Source organism: Adiantum capillus-veneris, chromosome 5, assembly GCF_014529385.1.
Source record: "Adiantum capillus-veneris isolate H3 chromosome 5, ASM1452938v2, whole genome shotgun sequence".
NCBI lineage: Eukaryota > Viridiplantae > Streptophyta > Polypodiopsida > Polypodiales > Pteridaceae > Adiantum > Adiantum capillus-veneris.
The window spans coordinates 149,265,406-149,289,757 of NC_140935.1; positions in this window are offsets into that span (position 1 = coordinate 149,265,406).

Here is a 24,352-nt window from a genome sequence, read left to right on the forward strand (position 1 = left end):
GCGGATACAGATAAGAGATTCTTCTTGATCCCAGGTACATAAAGTGCATCAACAAGTGTGAAAGAACTGCCATTAACAGTAGTAAGAACAATCTTTCCAACTCCCTGAACTGGATAAGAGGCATTGTTGGCACCAGTGACTGAATTCCCATGAGGGACAGACTCGAGAGACGTAAACAACTCACTATGTGAGGTAATGTGCTTTGTAGCACCACTGTCGAAATACCACACATGTGAATCTGCAGCAACTGACAAGCATGCATCATGGACAGCAGGATTGTAAGTGCACTCTGCACTAAAAGCCCATTCTGCATCAACATCAACAACACAGTCTCCTTTCACAGAAGACTCGACAATAGCTGCATTTGTAGTGGAACCACCCTCTTTCTTCTTAGCCTCTTTGGCCTTCAACTTAGGACACAACTTGATCAAGTGATCATTGGCTTTACAATAATGGCAACGCATCTTTTTTTTGCCCTTATCACCAGAATTGCCAGACAAAGTGCTGCCATTAGAAGCATTAGGAACATAATTTTTGCCACTCGCAGCAGAACCATAAGAAGTGGCTGCATTACTGTTACCACCCTTTCTTTGAGAAGCAATAAAAGCCTGTTCAACTGCAGGCTATCTAGTCCTGTTTTTTCTAGACAGTGACTCTTGCAACAACAATGTGCATAATGCATCAAACTTGACAACTTCTGGATTTCCTTGGGTCATAAGTCTCCAAGTACTAGATAAAGTCTGGTAGGAATCTGGTAAGGCATCAAGAACAGTCTGCACAAGGGAACTGTCTGAAATGACTTCACCTACAGAAATAAGCTGCTCATTGATATCCTTGACACTAGCAAGGAAAGTGTCCATATCATCTTCCTCATGCATAATCTTCGACTCCAGCTCTTTACGCAGCAACGCAATTTTGGCCTCATTGCGGCTTGCATAAAGACCCGCTAAAATATCCCAAGCCTGTTTTGCAGATTTTGCTGAACGGATGTGAGGAACAATGGTGCGCTTCATAGACAACGCAATCAATGCATGAGCTTGCACATCCTTAACATCCCAACGAGCTTGTTCTGCCGTAGGTAAAACAACTCTAGCAGCTGCAATCCTTGCAGCAAGACCTGCAACATCCTCAACATCGCCTACATCCTCAGAACCAGGACGTACATCAATGCCCTGCACAATGTTCCAGACACCCTTTGACACAAGAACATGTTGCATCATATAAGCCCACATAGGGTAGTTGTCCCCATCCAACCTGTCCTCAGCAGAAAACATCTTGAACACATCTGTGTTGTTGTTGTCAGCCATGGTAAATGCTGCACCTGATGTGAAAACTGCCCGAAAATAGGAGAAATGGAACGGGAACAACCTGTGCTATATAGCACAAACCGTAGAAGACTATAAGGCACCTGTTATGCAGAAAACGTCACTGACAGAAATTCTGCACAAAATGACGAAATAGCCTGTGCAGTACTGCCTGTACTGGAAACGGAAGCCGAAATGAGCCCAAATCAAAAGTCTGAGCAGACCAAGCTCTTCTAGCTTTCCCAAAATATTTTTCAACCTGCGAACGCTCGCCAAAGCTCACTAAAATCGGAAAAACTGAGCAGGCGTGTGCTGGAGCAGCTGGCGACTAAGCCCGGGAGGACGTGACCTACTCTGATACCAATTGTTGGAATTAGGGTTGCAGAGAAACACACACAGCTTGGAGAAGACGAAGGAAGCTCAAGGCACACAATAGAGAGTGTGTTACTTAGTGTGCAATGGAAAATTAGATAGCCCTAGAGTGATGGGCGTACATACAATGCACGGGGGAAAAAACCTCCTAAAGAGGGAAAAATTGCCCCGGCGGTTCTAGTGTGTTCACACACATCACTACCACATGTATATGGTAACAAATTTTTGTAAGTTTTTTATAAGTTTTGGATAATGAAACTTAGCGGGAGCTAATGGCGCTCACTTCTCTCCTTCTCGCTCTTCCTACTCCCTCCCCGTTTGTCACATTGCAGCCGCGTCTACTGCTTCCTCAAATTTCGTAGCTTTTGGCGCCGCCGACCCGCGGCCTAATTTCATCATAAATAGGAATTTAAGATTTAAAATAAAAAACTAAGTATAGGAAGGGCATTGGGGCATCATTGCTAAGCATTTAGATGCATTCTACATCGAAAACGACTAGGTCAAAAGCTCACTGGTTAATAATCGCAATTCTTACACTTGAGATAAAGTGAGATTTGAGACCATACGCATGTGTGCTTAGGTCTTATAGACATGTCCTAGAAGTTTCATAATGTTTGGATGTCATTTGATGCTGTAATGGATGTGATTTTTTTGCCGATGAACGATTAGCTTTTGGTGATTTCAGTCATTTGAGTGTAGCTTGAGTTAAATGCGAGTTGTCTGTTGTTTTCCAAGAGATTGACAACCTCTTGTAGTCTCTATGCACTAGTCGAGTCAGCTTTGTCCCATGGATTGACAATTATATTCATGGTTCTCGCTACGTCTGCAATAAGATAGGAGTGAGGTTAGACACCCGTCCCACATGTCAACCAAATCGGACACAACAAAAAGTGTAAGAAACACAACCAAGGGCTTCAACCTTCATAATTAACCTAGTAGAAGCTATATGGGGCAAGATTAGGGCCTAAAGCAATAGCTTGTAAAATTTATCTTAGGCACGCCGAAGATAATCTGATAGGATGGAAGTATATTTTGTACACATTTTCACATTCACAAAGCACACATTACACTGGTACACTCCTTTCATGCATAACAATTCTCAAATACACTTTACCACACCAAATAGACTCAAGTGCCCAAAACTGACTTTTAGCTTGTCAAATCAAAACCTAACTTTATAGGACATCAAGAATCCACCCTCCACCACCAATCAAGGTGTCAAAAGCACAAAATTACCCCAAATCAATCATTATTATCTTAAGCATGTCTAAGATAGAAATGCTAAAAGGGGGACCTGACCTACAATTTGAGGACATAGATGTGTCCACAATGGTCAAATAAAGCACCTTGACAATTTTCATCAAGTTTGGAACAATGTAACTCTTTCAGTCACCAAAATCTCAAAAAGCAATAAAGCGGACACAAATTTATACACAACTCTCACCACAAGTGCCCAAAACCTATCGAACTTTTTGCATATCACCAACAACCCATACACTTCCTATGCATTCACTCTGATACCAATTTTCATGCACCTGCACCCATCTATATCACATGCGTGCCTAAGATAAATTTTGATAAGATTGTGCTTTTAGAGCTCATTTTTGACTTATTAGCTTTTCTACTTGGTTGGGACTTTCTAGACTTGGTCCGACCAATGAATTAGATGATGCCCTGCCAAGTTCACTCTCATCTAGCTCCGAAGCTCCAAAGAAGAAAACCATGAGGGAAAATTTCTCCGAGCTTCCACCATACCAGTTAGAGGAAGACTCCCTAAAGGAAGCAAATGTCACATTGTTGGCAAAAGAATAGCTAAGAGATAAAAAGGGAAAGCTAAGGTAGATGACGCAAAAGACACAAAGCGACCATGACTTGCAGTAGCAGTAGAGGAACCAGCCCAAAAAGCAGCAAGAGTAGAAAGAGAGACGACGCTGAGAGAGGACTAAAAGGGGATTTTGAAGAGAAATGGAAACCATCTCCCAGAAGGATCAAAATTCAAAACAAACACCCCATGTTCGATATGAAGGACGATCCTCAATCTGACTTATAACATCTCTATCACAAAGAAGAACTTCGACAAGAGTAGGCCAAGGCACAAGAAAAAGACAATACACAGCCTAGAGAGGACTCACCTAAAGAACAAGTCAACCTTGCTGAAGAGGTTCAACACTTCTCTCCTCCAAGAAGTGGACCACCACAATTGGAGGACACAACGCCACCACAAACAGAGGAGACCACTCCCATTGCTGGCAATATGGAATGAGAATCAGAACTGCCCAAAGAAACTACCAATGAGAAAGTGGATGAACCAGCCATCCCAATAGAGACACCAAGTACTCAAGCTAGCCAGCCAGATGAGCCAATCACAACTAAGGCTTATGACACATCAACGGATCAACCTGAAGCGAGCAACACAAGAAGGTTGGAGAGTCTGGAATACATAGATGAATATGCCCAATATGCACATGATGTGGTGAAAAAAATGAAAGACGTGATATATGCTCTCCACCAACAACTCCATAGTTTGTATAATCGACTGTGGCTCTCAGATGAAAGGCTCAACATGGACAACGTTTGTTTTGAATCATACAAAGAAGCCATGTAATTTAAAGACAAGTAACTAGCTGAACTAACTACAAAGTCACCAACGAATTTGGAAGCTCCCCAAACAAGGAATCAACAGCAAGAGTAGCAGGTCACAACGGCCATCTCAGCTCTACAAGAGTCTTCTTCCACAATCATCCGACTACAGATTTAGCTAAACATTTCAGATAATTAGTTGACATGGTTAAAAGCTAGATACCAAGAGAAAAATACATTGCTAAACCAGATCAAGGACAACCCTATAGTAGCCACATTACAAGGCACAAATGAGGCATATAAAGCAGTGGAATAGAAGGATAAAGATCTTGAGATGGAGCTAGAGCTAGATCAAATGCAAAGAAGAGAACTCTCCATCGGATTTATGCAGCGGGAGGAGAGATATCAAAAGGAAATTGACCAACTTAAAGAGGAATTGAGCAAATCTCAAGCAGCTGCCATGACATATGCCCCCACACTAGGGGAAGAACAGATACATTTTGCAATGCAAGAAAAAGACACCCTACAATTTATGGACTTTGAAGCAGCTACCACCAAAGAGGCCAAACATAGTTTTCATGTATATCGCTGGTTCTAGATCTCCCAAGTACTGACCTACGCTCTTTTTGAGCTAATTGTGAAAAAAACATTAAACGTCCACATTTACAACATTGATATATAGGAACATCATTCGTTGTTTCTATGTACTATTGTATAGCTTTGTTTAGTGGGGAGGCTTGTTCAATGTTTTGTTCAAGGAAAATGTGGGGTGTAATTGTTTTTTAAGTTTTTTAATTTTTGCTATTATTGCACCTATTTCTATGGTGTTTCTATCACCCAAGCAAGAAAATTGCCGCACGATGGAGGTAGGGAGTTCATTCGGTTGCTGGAGAAGCAAAGCTTTCAATGTTTCCATTTCTTTTTTGTCCCAGGTACGATACTTGCGTTTGTGCGAGTATCGGTTGTCCCCCAAGTAAAAAAATAGGCAACCACTTTTATCGACAATGATGATTTTGTGCAATGTTGTTGGATCGGCACCACTATTGAATGTGGTATTTTTGGGTGAAGTTATTGGCACACCCTAAATATGGACATCACATGCAATACTAAATCTAAAGGAGAATACATGGATAGTATCAAGTGCAATACCAATAGATGATGTGTGGCTATTCAATACTTGGGCCAAAATGGAGGAATCATGTCCATTGGAAGTCAAATGCGCCAAAGAAGGTGTCATCATTGGCGTTCGATCCAACGATACTCTCATCGTGTCAACCATGATGATTTTAATTTTTTGCAATGACGAGCACAACTTTATTATTTTATTGAGCATGAGGAAAAGATTATTATTCCATGGGTGACTAGCTAGGAAAGCACTATCGATATCATTCTGAATGAGTTATTGAAAAGATGCATTTTAGTTGCTTGAGGAACCCATGTACGTGCAATGTTTTTCCGCTATGGGGAGGGAGGAAGGCAAGTAAACACACACACACACACACACACACACACACACACACACACACACACACACACACACACACACACACACAGATAGATAGATAGCGAGAGAGATAGAGATAGAGATAGAGAGAGAGAGAGAGAGAGAGAGAGAGAGAGAGAGAGAGAGAGAGAGAGAGAGAGATGGGAATTTACAAGATGAGCAGTGGATGAAAGAAATATAATATAAAGAGTGTTTTTTTGCGTGGAGGTGATGGAGTTTCAATGTTGCAGGGGAGGGGTGCTACTTTGTCTCTTTGAAAAAAGATGTGACAAGGCCTAACAGTACATCAAAAGCATATAAGTCAACAGAGTTTTTGTCAAGATGCAATACTTTGTTGACTATGTCACCCGCTAAGGAAACGTCAATTGGGGAAGCTTTGCTGGTCAAAATCTTTCCTTCAAGCTTGGGCACCAAAACAATAGTTGTAGATTTTGAGCAGATAGAGCAAAATTCTGCCTCTTGTTGGTGATGGATCTTAGTAGATTTGCATTGACCACAGAAATGTTCCACCAAAATTGAGTTCACATTCACAAAGTGCAATGTGCCAGTGACCTATGTATAGCCACTTGACAAGTTAGAGCTTTCCTGAGCTATTATGGTGAAAAAGGAAAAGCAAGAGCAATACTTACTTCTTGATTGTGACAAACATCAAGAATATGGGCCTTATATGCTTCCTCCAAATGATGCTTGAGACGAGAACTTTTGTCGCGTGCTAGGATAGTAATATCCAAGACTGAGAGTGTATTGTTTTGGCCTATGAAGGAACCTATGTTTCGTGCGACAAACATAGGATGCACATCAGTCTCAAGAGCACGAAAGTAGAGTGGTAATCGTCTTTGCATGCATTCATGAAGCTAAGTTGTGATGGCAAAAGAGGTAAAATATAAGAAAGCAACAAATCTATAAAAGGGCCAAGATAAGGAAGTCTTACAGTGGCACGTTCCTTAGTTGCTGGCCCATCTATAACAACAAGAACACCTTGGGAAACACCAACTTTTTAAGTGCTAGCATGGCTCTGTATAGCAACAAAAGCTACAGTTCCAAGTATGTACGGGTGCCCTGTGCATGCAAGGACTGTGCCTCATCCAAAAATTGACGCACTTTGCTCTCTAGGTAGAAACTAAGGTTGACTTCAAAAGGCTTTGTCTTCTCTACAACCGTGGAAGCGTTGAAGAATAGTACATAAGGAGATGTGCAACCATCTGACTTAGTTATTTTTTTGACAGTCACATTCTCATTGTGCACAAAGTCTTCTACAACAAGAGTGTCAATGAATTGCGCAATCAATTGATCACTAACAACACAAGTGAGGTGTGAATGTTGAGTGGATCAACTAGGTTTGCCTTAAGGTAGTGCATATACTTAGTGACTTCTGGGATTTGTTTGTAAGTCCCATATCAGTTCAGCATACACCCGTCAAATACGAAACGAGGGCAAGTCTCAGTGATGTCAACAATGGGCAATATAGGGATCTTGGTGGGAATATAAGGCACAAGAGAAGATGAACTAGGAAGAATTACATCCTCATGGTAACACTCAACAAGAGTTTGTTCATCTAGTTTGGCACCCTCTGTAACGTGCTCGTTTTTTGCAGCTGCAAGTGGTGGACCATCCAGAGAAGGTTTGGCGGTCACATCAAAAAACAAAAATCGTAAGGGATGGATACAACAATAGAATATCTACATGTCGCAAGCAAGCCTTAATTAATTCCGTTGTCACCTCGCAAGTCTTGAAAAGTGTACGCGCTACCACACCACTTTGATTCACACGCTTAAGGGATTTGGGCCCAGCGCCAAGAGAAGAAGAAACATCAAGCTTAGGTAGACTCAAAGCGCTCCTCGTGCGGAGTGGAGACACACCATCAAGAATGAGCCCACTATCGGGTTCCAAGAATGACGTAGCCGTATCACTGTGCACTATCTTGTTCAACTCTAATAAAACAAAAAGCAAAATCGTATTATTTCCAATCATACATTAAGCATTATCTTTAAGGTATCAAGCGATTGAGTCACCATCTTCAAACTCCATCGAGCGAACATCACTAGATTCATCGCACATAGTGACGGGAGCAAAGCGAACCTCGAACCCCGACGGCCTCTAAAACACCGGGGACCGAATGGCGCGCCTCGAGCCTATCATGGTAAAGCAAACAGGGGGCACCACCTAGCTTCAGCGGCTAGGACGCAAACAACACACCACCATAACAAAGTTTTCATCCAAGAGAGATGGATGCTTGGGAGTAATGATGAAGAGGAAAGGGAATGAGATCAAGTGAGAGAGAGAGAGAGAGAGAGAGAGAGAGAGAGAGAGAGAGAGTGAGGGAGGGGGTATAGCGGCTTAGTACTTAGGCACCACACAAGGATGGCGAATCCGCACACCCTTCACACATACACAAGCTCACTCCAAAACACAAGACTAGGTGGCGATTCCGCACATCTCACATGGGCAAAACATTGCAAGAAAACATACTCACAAAACCTCAAGCTTTATTTAGAGAATAAGGCGATGAAATGGGGAGCATAGGGTAGGGGAATGAGAAGGGAGAGAGTGCTAGAGCACATGGCGGATAGGTGGGAGTTGATGGCGAAGACTCGCACGAGGATTATGGCCATCATCCTTCATTTAGTTGCCCTTCATCTTCCATAGCCAAGGGTGTAGAGGTCATGCTCAAGACAAGCATGGTGATTGCGGTGATGGTGATGGTGTGTGTGTGTGTGTGTGTGTGTGTGTGCACTAGGCACACACAGTGCATAGTGTGTTCTTTGGTGATGTTGTGTATTTTTGTGTGATGGTGACCCCTCTTTATATAGGGGAGGAGGGGAGGAGAAATTCTAGAATTTAGAACTGAAGAAATCATTATTTACATAGGCCATGTGACTGTGGGCCCCACTTGTCTGGCTGTGTGTATATGTGCCAGAACAGCAGTCTCATGAGAGAGAGACTAAGAGAGAGAGATGGGTTGATGAAAAAAAAGTGAGAGGTGACATGGAGAATAAAGTAATTACAAGAGGGGAGAGAGGGGAGTGTGCTCAGAGGTGAATCTGTGCGCAGATGTGTGTGAACACAAGAAAAATCAGGTAACCACCGGGTGGGAATGGGTCTGTGGACACCTTTTTCAGTGAAACTGAGTGTGTGTGAGTGTAGGGGAGGTTATTTAGCTACAAGACAAGAGACATGGCGCCCTTTAGAGAGAGAGGGGGATATTTGGGTCATGGGATATGATAGGAGAGAGAAAGAGGGGGTGGGGTATACTATTTTGGAAGATAGGGTAAGTTGCATGTGAGTTAGGGTGCATTATTGGTGAGTTATAATGCATTATTGGTGAGAGGTGGGGTAGCTTGAGGGGAGAGAGAAAGGAGAAAGGACAAAGGGAAGAGAGAGGGGGTTGACCTTTTGAGTGGAGGAGAGGAAAAGGGACACCCGACGGGGCAACAGTGAAGAAAAAGGAGGCAAGGTGGGGATGGGCTACCCCGCAGGCATGAGGTGGCCTATTTTACCTTTCTTATATATTTACATAATCATACTTTATTTTTTCTTACTTTTTCCAATGCCTTTTATCACTCCCTCTATAAGAGGGGGTTTTCATGGGGTGGGGACGAGAGAAGAGGGGTATGGGAGCTTGGCTTGTGAAAAGCCCCCATCATTAGCCCTCCCCTTTTGGCTAGAGGCATTCATGTCTCTAGCTCATCTGTTTGATCATTATCGTCGGAGGTGGCGGCTGATGGTGTGTCCTGATCTAGAATGTCAATTGGTGGAGCCTGGTCAAATCGAAGAAAATAAGGTTTAAGTCGCCAACCATTTACCCTGGTTTTATGAAGTTTTCCATCAGCCTCCATAAGCTGGTAGCTTCCATTGGCATACTTTTTCCTGATGATAAAAGGGCCTTCCCATCGGAGCAGGAGTTTCTTATCCTTTGCGCGTGTCGAAGCGATTGTCGTAGCAGAGCACCAACGTTCCTTTCTTCAATTCTTTTTTTTCGGAGATGATCGTTAAAGCTAAGCCGTCTATGCTCTGCTTGTGCTGCATAATAATTTATTGCTTCTTCTCTTTCCAGCTGCAGTCTTTCCAAGTTGATGATGTGATCTCTCAAATGCATGTTGGGTTGTTGAAGTTGGCTTGCCATTACTCTGAGACTTTGTAGTTGCACTTCAATGGGCAAGATTGCTTCCTTACCAAATACTAGATGATACGGTGTGAATCCCAAGGATGTACGAAATGAAGTTCTGTAGGCCCATAAAGCTGGTAGTAGATACTTATCCCAGTCTCCAGGATGATTGTTTACCTGCTTGGTAATAATTTTAGAAACCATTCCATTTACCTTTTCAACTAGGCCATTACATTGAGGGTAATATGGTGAAGAGTGCCTCCTTGTAATGCCCAGTTTCTGCATTAATTCTCCTACCAAGTCTGCTCTGAAACCTAGCCCTCTATCAGAGATGATCTCTAAAGGTGTGCCAAACCTACAACATATGTGCTCGTAGATAAATTTAGCTACCTCTACCGCTGTGATTCTAGTGGTGGCTGTAGCCTCTGCCCATCTAGTCATGTAGTCGACCCCCATGATAATGTAGAATTTTCCTGAGTTGGCCCTAGGTAATGGCCCAATGGCATCGATACCCCATTTTTCAAATGGGCCATATGAGAGAATAGGTGTCTGTGGTTCAGGCATAAGTGACCTAGTGCCGGCCTTTTGACACAACTTACATGTTTTGCACCAGTGGTGTACATCACGGTTGAGGCTAGGCCATATGAAGCCTGCTTGCAAGATTTTCCTACTTGTTATGTCTAGGGCAAAGTGACCACCACAAACCCCGTCATGACAGCTAGCAATTACTCCCGTGATTTCCTGAGAGAGAGGGACCTTCCTGAGTATTTGGTCCTTACCCTTACAGTACAAACCGTCATTGATGAGTCGATACCTTGTGGCCTTCCGCGTCAGCCATTGCTTCTGTCCCTTTGTTAAATCTGATGGGCATTCCCCTGTTTCCAAAAAATGCATGATGTCAGGCAAGGCATCACTTCCTTGAAATAGAGGGAGCTTTAGTTTTATTGCTCCAACCACCACTTCCTGTAGTCTTTCACTTGCTAGGGCATCTGCTTCTTGGTTTTGAGCCCTTGGGATATGGTGTATTTGAACTTCTTCAAACTTACCCAACAAGGTTTTTACACCACTTAAGTGAGTCCTTAAACTAGGATTCTTGCATGTCCATGCTCCATTTACTTGCCTTACCAGAAGTAGAGCATCCCCAAATACATTAAGGCGTTGTACACCTTGCGAGACGCACCATTGTAGACCCTTGGTTAGTGCTGCATACTCAGCTTCATTGTTAGAATGTGAATCTAACAATTGGCCCAACGAAAATACCTTTGTCCCTTTGTCATCAAAGACCACTATGCCTGCAGCTGCTTTGTCGGACGCTCGCTTGTAGGCTCCATCAAAGTAGAGAGAGTATGCTCCTTCTACCATAGGTGGTACTGGAGGTAATCAGACTTCTCCTTCCTTAGATTGCTTCTACTTCCTTTCAAAGACTTGGTAGGTCATGAGTCCCCCCAAACTTGCCCTTGTCGTGCTTTCTACCTGTACCGTGTAGTCAAACTCTTGCAGACGAACTAGCCATTTAGTAATTCTAGCAGACACATCCATGTGTTGTACAACATAGGGAAATATTTCATCCGTGGTTAGAATCACAAATTGCTTAGGCAGCAAATATGACCTAAACTTTGTAGTTGCAAATCTAAGAGCTAGGACTAAGTGTTCCACATGGGTGAAACCTTTCTCTCCTGCTGTCATCATTCGACTAGAGAAGTAGATTAGCCTCATGAAAGATGTCGTCGTATCCTTTTGGAGTAGCACAGCCCCCAATGAGTCATCACCAACACTTGAGGTGACATAGAATTTTTCATCCCACTTAGGTGGTGAGATAGTTGGCAGAGTGGCTAAGACCTCCTTTACCTTGTTGTAGTGATGTTCGCTTTCCTCGTCCCAAGTGAAAGTTGATCTTTGAGTGAGTTGTTGCAGTGGTAGAACAAGTTGTGATAGTAGATGTATGAATCTACTTAAGTACCTCACCTTCTGTAGAAAAGAGACCAGTTGACGTGCGGTCGTTGGTGAAGGTAGGGCTATGAGTGCGGACACCTTACTTGGGTCGGCGTTGATACCTTTTGCTGAAATTTCATGGCCTAGTAGAATGACTTTACTCTCCCCAATGTGGCATTTGTCCACATTTAGTTGCCCGCCTAGGCTCTGCAACCTGGCCAAACCTTCAGTTACCTTTTCTAAATGTGAAATACGGGAGATATATATACAAAAATCATCAATGAACACTCTTATGGATGTTCCAAAGAACGGTTGAAAAACATATGTGACATATCTTTGGAATGTGGCAGGTGCATTTGTGAGACCAAATGGCATAACCCTGTATGCAAAACAACCCCATGACGTGATAAAAGTGGTTTTTAGCTGATCTTCCAAGGATATGCGTATTTGAAAGTATCCAGAATAACCATCACAGACGGTATAGCATTCAAAACCCGCTACTTCATTCAGAATTTCATCCAAGAAAGGGAGAGGAAAGTGTTCTCTCTTTGTAGCTGCATTTAGTGGTTTGTAGTCAACACAGACCCTCCACTTACCATTCTTTTTAGGCGTCACCACTACGGGTGACACCCATTTTGAGTTTTCTACAGGATAGATGAATCCCGCCTCTAGCAGTTTCCTTACCTCGGCCAAGAGAGCCTTTTCTTGTATGACCCCCAGTCGTCGTAGCTTTTGCACAAGTGGTTTTACCCCTTCCTTCAGCTTAATATGATGTTCCACCACTGTAATGCCTGTGATTCTTTCATAGTTGTCAATGAACAGGTTAGGAAATTCCATCAACATTTGCAAAAAACTATCTTTCTCCTCAAGTGTTAATTCTGTAGACAACATACCCTTCAACCTACTTCCTCCTAGGCCAGGTGATTTTCTCTCCTCTTCATTGGGTTTCCCTTTTGGTGATGGATCACCAGTTGTGCTTACCCTTTGTGGATCCTTCATAATGATACCCATCACATCAATGGAACTGTCACTTTCATCGGTGGATGTGGTCTCCTCCTCAGAACTGGAAGATTCACTAGTGGTTTCATCTACCGATGTTTCCAGATTCATTTCCTTCTGCTTGCCAATCCTCATGTCGTAGTAGATTGTCTCCCCTTTCTTACCGGTCATGCGTAGAAGGCCAGTACCCCAGTCCTGTTTTGCCTTCATGGCCATCAACCATGGCCTTCCCAAAATTAGTGGATAGCCCTCCCCCTTAGTAGGCATTACAAAAACATCTACCTCTACCTCAGTGTTGAAAGCTTTGATTTTCACGGCACTTACCACACCCACACACTTTACTTTTGCGTTGTTTGCCATCTTTGCCTTGCATGGAGAAGGCCTGTCAACCTCGAGCCCTAATCGAAGCATCATAGCTTCACTCATTACACAGATTTGTGCACCTCCATCAATGTAGGTGTTTCCAACCCTCTTTCCTTTTATGTTTACGTCGACAATTGGAAGGATGTCATCCATGTTGCATCCCGAAATTGCTCCGGCTACCTTTGTTTTGGAGCGTCTTGTACTTACCATTTTATACCATTGTCGCCTTACTTTTGGTGCAAGATGTAGCAGCTGTGGCCATGTAATCTTCGGTCCTTGCTCTGCCACATCCAATGTTAGATCATAGGGCTTAGAACTTTCCTCTAGCTGGAAGTCGGTGATGCCCAATTTCCGTCGTGGCCTGGATGGCCTCTTGCTAGTTTCTCCTCTCATGCTTCTCTCATCATCTGATTGTGTAGCTTTCTCCCTCCTAGCTCTTTTCACAGTCATGGCTTCAAGTGGTTCTAAAAAGGTTACCTTCTCCTTATCCTTGTCCCTCTCCTTTGCTCTGGGTGGATCCACTACTATGGCTTTTCCTTTCTCTTCTAGCCTTATGATGTTTACAGGGCGATCAGGTGGTGGGGCTGGTGGAAGAGGTGGGATGGATGCTTGTAGTGGTGTCTGGGGTGGACGTAGAATTTGTGTTGGTGGGGGTGGTGCTCGGGGTGGGGGCGTTCTTTCTCTAGGGGGTGACAATTGTTTCCTCCTACCTCCTCTATTATAGTTTTGTCGTGGTTTGGGACAGTAGTACATACCGTGACCGTCTTCTCCGGTGTAGCAATGATACTCCCTGTTTTGTCGTCATGCTCTTCCAGGGTCTTGATCTCTTTCTTGACTCCTCCCTTGTTGTATTAAGTGGACAGACAAATTCTGCAGTTGGTCAGTAATATGGGCCAACATATCTTGTTGGTCATCTCTTACCCCAAGAGCCGGTGGTGGTGGTGGAATGGTGGTTGTCGTAGTTGTTGGTCGACGCGATGTTCCTGATTCTGTTGACTCGGTTTCTTTGGCTTTCATTCGCAGCTTCTTGTCTTTAAGGCGAGCAATCTCAACGGCTAACTCGTACGTAGCCGGGAATCTACCTTTCACCTTCTCCTTGAGAAGTGGCCATAAGCCATGTGTGAAGCGATCTTTTTTTACAAAATCGGGTGCAGCTTTCCCCCTAGCTAGTGACTCAACCCACCGTTCCCACAAATCCACAAATTTGGACTCATAGGTGGCATATTCTAAAAGACCCTCCTGCTTCAAGTCTCTCAACTTGTCCCACAACTTTTCTGAAGTGGTACCTCCCCCAAAGCGCCTCTTAAAAGCGGTTTTTAAGGGTTCCCAGTCATCCTTGGTTGCTTGTGGAAGTGCATTGTACCATAATCTAGCTTCTAGCTTCATGAGATGCTTAAAGATTCTAACCCGGGTTCATCCGTATCTTTGTTGCTCACTACACATGCTACTTCAAAGTCATCTAGGAAATCTGTTACCAAATCCTCCCCCTTCTTTCCTTTAAATGTTGGAAATGCTACACTTGCCATGATTACTGAGAGAGAGCTAGAAAGACACACTGCTTAACTTGCAAAAGTTTTTTTCTTCTTTACAAGGAGGCATGTATACCCTCTTATACTAGGACATAGATTAAAACTTCAAACGGTACATTGCCTTGTACCAAAGGTAAGACAAATGGTTGATCTGATGCCAAAACCTCCAAAAACCGCTCCCCACCCGGCATGGTGTCAATGACGTGCTGGTAGTGAGCCTTCAAATCCAGTATTACCTTGATTGAGTGTACACGTGTTGGTATGTGTGATCTCTCTTGAGGTAGGTTGTACTGATTCATGTGAAGCTTAGAGGTGCTTAGTCACTGTCCAAGCTTGTGGGAGAGGGTGGTGTTCTTTCCTGAAACAAACTCAGTAGATCCCTAGTTTCTCTAGTGAGAGTGTGAGCCAATGCTTCCGTTATCTGTTCTGCAGCATCAGGTGCGACTTGAAAACTGATTGTGATAATTACCTCGACGACTTGAGTTACCCGATTCTCAAAGTAGAATAGTGTTGATTCTCTATTGTGTAGAGCTCCTTCCATTTTGTTGTTGTGGGTTGGTTGTAGGTTTCGGACATGGTTTCGACCTTCTCCTTCTTCTTCTTGGCACTTGGCCTATGTATATCCACTGAGTTTGGCGTGTTGGTTGCCTCTCCCACTGCAAATCGATTACCGTTACGCCTGGCACTCGAGCTTCGATGGAGATGCGGAGTTCGTCTAGTTGTGCTTGGAGCTCTTCTTCTTCTGTCGTCCAATTAGCAAATCCTGCTAGCCATTCATCCATTCACAATAGTTTAAGGGTTTCAGTCTTGTAAACTGAAGGGTTTCATGAAAAGGTCCTCAGTGGGGGCACCAAATGACGGGAGCAAAGCGAACCTCGAACCCCGACGGCCTCTAAAACACCGGGGACCGAATGGCGCGCCTCGAGCCTATCATGGTAAAGCAAACAGGGGGCACCACCTAGCTTCAGCGGCTAGGATGCAAACAACACACCACCATAACAAAGTTTTCATCCAAGAGAGATGGATGCTTGGGAGTAATGATGAAGAGGAAAGGGAATGAGATCAAGTGAGAGTGAGAGAGAGAGAGAGAGAGAGAGAGAGAGAGAGAGAGAGAGAGAGAGGGAGGAGGTATAGCGGCTTAGTACTTAGGCACCACAAAAGGATGGCGAATCCGCACACCCTTCACACATACACAAGCTCACTACAAAACACAAGACTAGGTGGCGATTCCACACATCTCACATGGGCAAAACATTGCAAGAAAACATACTCACAAAACCTCAAGCTTTATTTAGAGAATAAGGCGATGAAATGGGGAGCATAGGGTAGGGGAATGAGAAGGGAGAGAGTGGTAGAGCACATGGGGGATAGGTGGGAGTTGATGGCGAAGACTCGCACGAGGATTATGGCCATCATCCTTCATTTAGTTGCCCTTCATCTTCCATAGCCAAGGGTGTAGAGAACATGCTCTAGACAAGCATGGTGATTGCGGTGATGGTGATGGTGTGTGTGTGTGTGTGTGTGTGCACTAGGCACACACATTGCATAGTGTGTTCTTTAGTGATGTTGTGTATTTTTGTGTGATGGTGACCCCTCTTTATATAGGGGAGGAGGGGGGGAGAAATTCTAGAATTTAGAAATGAAGAAATCATTATCTACATAGGCCATGTGACTGTGGGCCCCACTTATCTGGCTGTGTGTATATGTGCCAGAACAACAGTCTCATGAGAGAGAGAGATGGGTTGATGAAAAAAAAGTGAGAGGTGACATGGAGAATAAAGTAATTACAAGAGGGGAGTGTGCTCAGAGGTGAATCTGTGTGCAGATGTGTGTGAACACAAGAAAAATCAGGTAACCACCGGGTGGGGATGGATCTGTGGGCACCTTTTTCAGTGAAACTGAGTGTGTGTGAGTGTGGGGGAGGTTATTTAGCTACAAGACAAGAGACATGGCGCCCTTTAGAGAGAGAGGGGGGTATTTGGGTCATGGGATATGATAGGAGAGAGAAAGAGGGGGTGGGGTATACTATTTTGGAAGATAGGGTAAGTTGCATGTGAGTTAGGGTGCATTATTGGTGAGTTATAATGCATTATTGGTGAGAGGTGGGGTAGCTTGAGGGGAGAGAGAAAGGAGAAAGGAAAAAGGGAAGAGAGAGGGGGTTGACCTTTTGAGTGGAGGAGAGGAAAAGGGACACCCGGCGGGGCAACAGTGAAGAAAAAGGAGGCAAGGTGGGGATGGGCTACCCCGCATGCATGAGGTGGCCTATTTTACCTTTCTTATATATTTACATAATCATACTTTATTTTTTCTTACTTTTTCCAATGCCTTTTATCACTCCCTCCATAAGAGGGAGTTTTCATGGGGTGGGGACGAGAGAAGAGGGGTATGGGAGCTTGGCTTGTGAAAAACCCCCATCAATAGGTTCCACGCTGTCATCGTAGCCACTGTAATGTCCATCGAGTGGGTTTCGCGAAGAGGAAGAGGTAACTATATTAAGAGAGGATGGTAAATAATGTTCACGCAACTATTACTTGACGTGTTCAAAAGAAGCAAAGGGAAAAGAACATCCTTTAGCTAAAGAATAAATAAGTTCATAGAAACAATACTTCACACTGTCACACAAAAAGACCTTAGGATCAATAAGGGAGAGGGATAATGTTGAACTAATTTTTGTAGCCATATTAAGAGAGGACACAAAAAGACCTTAGGATCAATAAGGAAGAGGGATAATGTTGAACTAATTTTTGTAGCCATATTAAGAGAGGACGGTAAATAATGTTCACACAACTATTACTTGACTTGTTTAAAAGAAGCAAAGGGAAAAGAACATCCTTTAACTAAAGGATAAATAAGTTCATAGAAACAATACTTCACACTATCACACAGAGAGATCTTATGATCAATAAGGGAGAGGGAGAGTCTTGAACTAATTTTTGCAGCAGCAACACCACTTATATACTACAATCCTCCCTTCTCTTTCTCAATGTTTACTAAGTCTTATGGCTAACCTACTATCAGATCTATTAAATGGATTTGATACATATTTAGATACATGCAAGAGAACATCAAATTCAAAGGCATTAATGAACTATTGGACAAAGGTACATCAATAAGAAAGGCTACCCCCACTTTATCCATTCATACTCTTCTTGTCCATAGATTGTGCAATTTGAGGTGCCAAGTTGAGTTAGATCCAAGAGTGTGTGTTGGTGGTCTAGCGTTCCCACCATTCTCATGTGTTGAACACCAAAGAAACAACAAATGGATGAGCGAGAGAGCGCGAGAGATAGATCGGAGGGTGTGTAATTAGGAGACTCGTAAAAGGCAAGCAAATCAGTTGCACGTTGTGAGCCACTACGAATGTAGCAACTCTGCAAATTCGCTATATGGAATGGGAGGGAGCCGTGTTTCACATCTTGTCAAGCAGTGTTCGAGGATTTTATTTTTTGCCCTTAAGAAGTTCTCATTCTTGATCTCGAAAGTGTCACTTCAAAGTATGCCCAACCCAACCCAACACTAAGGCCTTTCCTAAGCAAGCCAAAAAGTAGTCTAAAACCCTACAAAATGACGCTAATTTCCTACAGTCCCATCTTGGAAAAATGAAGGGAACAATGTGGAACATGTCTCAGATTAGTCTCCTACCGTTTCCAATCCAGAAAATGCCGAGTGAGTGCAAGGGGAAAAGGAGAATTTCCACCCTAGAATAGAGAAAAGTAGGGTAGAAATTTGAAAAACACCGCTAAAGTTTTAAAATTTCCACTTGGAAAATTCAAGAAAGTGAAATTTGCATGCTTGAAAACACCATTTTTCCCGAGCACTTGGAGGAAAAGAACTTTGAAAAATGCGAACACTATCGATGCAAGGGTAAATCAGGCCTAAGTGCCTTTATGATTCGATTGGGCCTCAACTTAATATCGTGCTGATTTCAATTTCAAAAATGCCGGTTGAGGGCAGGAGGAAAGGGAGGAATTCTGCCTAGAAATCGAAAAAAATAGTGTGAAAAGCCAAAAAGGTAACTTGCTATTTTAACATTTCCTCTCGACAAAATCTCAAGTTGTCTCTTCCCATGTTTTCGATAGTCTCCAGTGTTCGGGAAAAATGTGCCTCAGCTCAATATCATGCCGTTTTCAATTTCAAAAATGCCGGTTGACGGCAAGGGGAAAAGGAGAAATTCCATCCCAAAATAGAGAAAAATAGTGTAAAAAACCAAAAAATCCTAATTTTCTAAAATGTCCTACAATTTGAAAAACACCGCTAATTTTTTAAAATTTCCACTTGGCAAACTCAAGGAAGTGAAATTTGCATGTTTGAAAAAACCATTTTGCTTGAGCACTGGGAGGAAAGGAACTTTGAAAAATGTGAACACTGTCGATGCAAGGGTAAATCAGGTCTAAGTGCCTTTATGATTCGATGGACACCTACAACCAGTGTTCGTGGAAAATTGCGCCTCAACTTAATATCATGCCGATTTGAATTTCAAAAATGTCGGTTGAGGGCAACAGGAAATGGAGGAATTCTGCCGAAAAATCGAGAAAAATAGTGTGAAAAGCCAAAAAGGTAACTTGCTTTTTTACATTTCCTCTCGACAAAATTTCGAGCTGTCTCTTCCCGTGTTTTCAATAGTCTCCAATGTTCGGGAAAAATGTGCCTCAGCTAAATATCGTGCCGTTTCCAATTAAAAAATTGCCGGTTGAAGGCAAGGGCAAAAGGAGAAATTCCAGCCCAAAATAGAGAAAAATAGTGTAAAAACCCAAAAAATACCAACTTCTAAAATTTCCTTTTGGCAAACTCAAGGAAAGAAATTTTGTTTGTTTCCAAAAATGATTTTTTCCCAACACTGATAGTCTCTCTCTCTTCATCTCACAATCGTGTCATTCGCTTCCTCTCCATATCTGACGCGTAATCTTTTGAGGGGGGATTTAGAGATGTTGTGTAAGCTCAAAACCAGATGATAGTCTCTCTCTCTTTCTCTCACACACAACCACGCATACAGGCGAGTGATGGCACCATGATCTCTCTCTCTCTCTCTCTCTCTCTCTCTCTCTCTCTCTTTGAGGTACGTGTCATTATCTTCCTCTCCATATCTGACTTGCGTGATCTACTTAGGGGGATTTGGGGAATTAGAGATGCTCTGTAAACTCGAAACTAGATGAGGGTCTGTAGGAGAATGATAAGGTACAACAAGTATGGCCGCATTTAATGAAGTGCAGGAAACTCAAGTCAAGACGATGTTTCGACACGGTCTTCTGCTGGCATAAAACGTGAGGTGACGCAACACGCAAGGACACGTCAGGCCCGCACACACTATTGTAGGCAGACTTGACTTTCGTGTGTAAACATAGGCAATACTAGGCATACTCAGATCCTCAAACTCTGATAAGCCCCAGATTATGCCGCCTGTGATAAAAGCTACATAGCCTTCAATGTGCAGTTGTGCGAAATTTTGCTTGGAGCCGCTAACTCTTAGCGAGTTCACCTACAAAAGTGACTTACTCTCACACACCTTCTCCTAAAGGTCTAAAAGAAAACTGGTCCTCCACGTGGACGCCATCAATTAAAGTACGCTTAAGCTAACCCAATACTAGGGCCTTTCTTTAGCAAGCCAAAAAAAGTTGATTAATATTTTCAAATATTTTTTGATACGTAAAAATTATTGATTGCTTGAGATAGGATAGTGGGAACTAATTTAAATGAAAAGTGTGTCTAATGATGGATTTGTCTTTAGTTTTAAAATACGAAACGAATGCTCATTAATGAAGAAAAGGATTTTAAAATGCATTTGAAAGCATGAAACATTGAAGGCCTTAGAGGTTAAATGATAAAGGCTTAGCATAATGGGTGGCTCCACAAATCGTAAGAGTCACCTTTTCATTTTGAGAAGTTCTTTCATCCATCTTTTCATTTTAAGAAGTTCTCTCACCCGTTGAAACTTGAGGCAAGAGACTAAAGTTATCATTTTTGTTAATTCAAATTTTAAGGAAGGGATCTACCTTTTAGAGCTTTAATCTCTAAAGATTTTTTAATTTTTAATTTTATAGATTTTAAAGCTAAGTCTAAAACTTAAGGATGTAGAAATTTTAAAGGAAGGTCTCCATTAACGACGTAGAGTTTTTTTTGGCCTGCCAAAGACAAAGGCTATAGAGATGGGTTTCCTGTTTGCTATTGGAAAATAAAAAAAGTAAAGTGAATTTTTTTTTTGCCACCATTATGTATAATGATAGTATTTGTTTGATTTTTCAATGCACAATCTTCTCATAGATGAATAAGGTAGTGGACACTCATTACTAAGTATGGTGGGATAGATACTATGCACAAATACATACTATCTTATAAATGTTTGCAGCTAATAAATCTAGAGAGAGAATCAGTGTTCTGGAAAAGTGTGTCTCAATTTAGCCTTGAGCCGGTTGCACAATCAAAGTAGCCAGTTGATTTTATTGTCTCCAATTCCAGGTGGTAGTGGGTACTTATTTTTGGCCTGCCCAAAGGACTAAGGCCATAGTGATGTGTTTTTTTTTTGTTAGTGAAAAATCTAGAATGTATTTTAAAAAAATAAAATAAAAAATAAATCAAAAAATAAAAATGTTTGATTGGTGAGACTGTAGTGACTACTCATGAGTAAGTTAAGAGTGGTAGTGAGTGGTTGACAATCTTATCTTATGTATTTTAAGAAAAAAAGATTTCTTCCAAGATTATATTGTTGAATGTGCTCAAAAATAGAGTTTGGCTCCTCTTTTCTCGTGCAACCTCCATGACCAAGGGACAAGCGTGCCAGTGGGAAGAAATTCGGAGAGATTCTCTCTCTCTCTCTCTCTCTCTCTCTCTCTCTCTCTCTCTCTCTCTCTCTCTCTCCTGTTAGCTTGCACCATTGCATGAGATGCTTCTTGTGTCGATCATCGCCCTCAATTTTATGAAGCCAGGGGACGTATGCCAAAGCATGAGCACGAGCAGTATTAGCAGCAAATGGGGTGTGCATGCAGGACATTACTGATTGCATTTCTCTTTCCTGCTTGAAAGTCCCCTCTCTCCCTTAATCTCTCTTTTTTTTTATTGGTAGATAGAGTAAGTGGACACTCATGCTGGCTATAAGGTGTGAAGAAAATATTCCGCGGTGTGCAGCTACGACCGATCTTTGGAGTTGCCCTCACGATTGCAGGTTTGTAATAAATTCCGATATGTAAAAATGTGTTTTCTTCTCAAAGGGTTCAAGTATATTTATCCGCTACTAAGAGGGGGCTAGTGTTGATGGCGGTGATGCTCGTTTACTGGCTGCAGCTGCATAGAGGGTTGCAAAATCCCCTCCTCCATCATCGTCTTCGTCTACCTGAGGCCTGAGTCCTGGTGATGCAAGAGCACTGGTCCTAGCCCCCTGCCTAGCGTTTCCCTGGCCAAGCAGTGAGCACGCATCATATTAGGGTACTCAGAGCTCTCCACAAAAAAACCATCTCCAAAACCAAAAGCAGGCATATTCGCTACCCTGAATGGTGATGCAGAAGTGCACCAGCTTCTTGTGCGCCTATTGCTCCCAACTCTTGAGAGAAGGACGCGTGGGATGTAACAAGAGAGGAGACCCCGAGACACACAGACACGAAAACACACAGCAACCCCCCCCCCCCTTCCCCCCCCCAAAAAAAAAACCCAGCAGAATAAGAACTCACACGTTTGTGTCCTGGCCCATCCAAATTTGTCATGGTGTTGAGCCTCATCACTATATCACACGGGCATGTTCAAATGGGATCAATGGTGGAGGAGGAAAACGTGGGGCGTGCCAATCGTGGACCGTCAGATTTGGTAATTGCCCCAAATTTACTAGTCTACCCGAATTTAAAAATTTACCCCGAATTTACTAATTGGCCCACATTTACAATATGAGATACTCGAATCCCCTATATTTCTACAAACGCATGCAGACGTAGTGGTTAGTGCACATGGCTCGCCGTGGAGAGGTCGCGGGTTCAAGACGTGGGGCGCGGACTGCCTCAAATTTACAAACCTACCCAAATTTACCAAACGTCCTGAATTTACAAATGTTCATCTTACAGTCCGAATCACCTCAACCGTAGATCCCATTTGAAGCTGCCCGTGCGAGATAGTGTGGAGGGGTTTCGAGGCCCCTCAGACCTTGAAAGAAGTAATGGGCTGGATGCAGTAGGAATTTTCCCTTGAACCTGAATTTCCATTCCATACAGACAATGGCACATGGTCCTATAGTCCATTGAGTTCAGCTGGACTACACACCACAAGAGTGCAAGTAATCTTTCAAAACAAAAGGAGGAGCATATTGAGGAGATATAACCAGACTCGGAGCCAGGTTAATGGCCAGAGTCTTAAGTAAGTCAAGGGGTTTGATTGTACACTATTCAATATGTTGCCTCTGTAGTCACCATCAGAGTTGCACTTGGGCATGCAGGCCTACTCATCCAAAAGAGGGTGAAGGCATCATAAATTCTATCACCGTGAGACATCTGAGGGGACGGGGTTTTGATTGTTCCCATCAAAACCAACTATTTACAGATCCCTAATCAGCATAATCCTTAACCACATAAAAATTTGTGTTTGTGGTGCATCTGAACCAAGTCTTTACAGATCCCTAATAAGCATATTCTCTAGCCGTAAGATGCTATTTGTAAAGAGTGTCAATACACTGAAATCTGGGGGGTGGGTTACAACACGTTCCTCTCGCTTTCTTTCCTTATATGTAGCTGGTAAACAAGCAGTTGCATGTCATTTTTTCTACTGGTATGGGGTAGGGAAAGAACATTGAGTGAATTTCACTCAGTGTCTTTTCCCTCGTTCACATTGTTTTCGGCTCGACTTCTTAGATTGGCCTTGCGTCGCTACCACCTTCTTTCCTCTAATAGCTGCATTACTTGCTTCTTGCTTCTTAGGCTTCACAAAAGAGACCCTGCCAGTTAAGTGAGTAACCAGGATGTTTTTATTTGAATTTACAGTGTGCTATTTCTTAGCCTTGGGACATGAGGAATTAGTTAAGTTGATGATATTAACATCTATTGCTCTCCTTTCATAACTGGATGAGTGTGCCCATTGCGAGAACAACTGCTTTGGCTCATTCCCATCAGTTTCTAGTGCTTTGTGTTGACTTTACTGTAATGCAGATTGCTAAAATTTGAGTAGTTATGCATTCATGGTCTATGAAGGAATGGCATTTTGAATCAAAGACATCATGTTTTGCAACTTTAAATCAACTTTTATTAGGCAGGCCTTGTGATTTTATTACTTTTTGTCCCTTATATGTATAGCCATAATTTAAAATCCTAATTTACTTGCTAGATAATTAATTAAATATGTAATTACTATATGTATTTATCATTTGATTTCTAGGCAGGCCTCTTGATTCTATCACTTATTTTTCAAAGAAGGTAAAACTTTGAATTAAAGAAAGTGAAAAGATAACATAGACCCACACGAAGGAGGAGGGTCACTCCGAGGTGCTAGAGTTTTAGGACTTAAAACTTTAGAGCTTTTAAAGTGGGATTTAGAGCTTAGGGATTTGGAGTTTTAATTTCTAAAGGGGGCTCTAGAGCTTAAGGATGTAGAATTTTTAAAGTGAGGGCTAGAGCATAGGGCTCTAAAGTTTAGGGTTGCTATTTTAATTCAATTCTCTGTGCTTATGTTTTTTTGTTTTTTAAAGCTTAGAGATGTA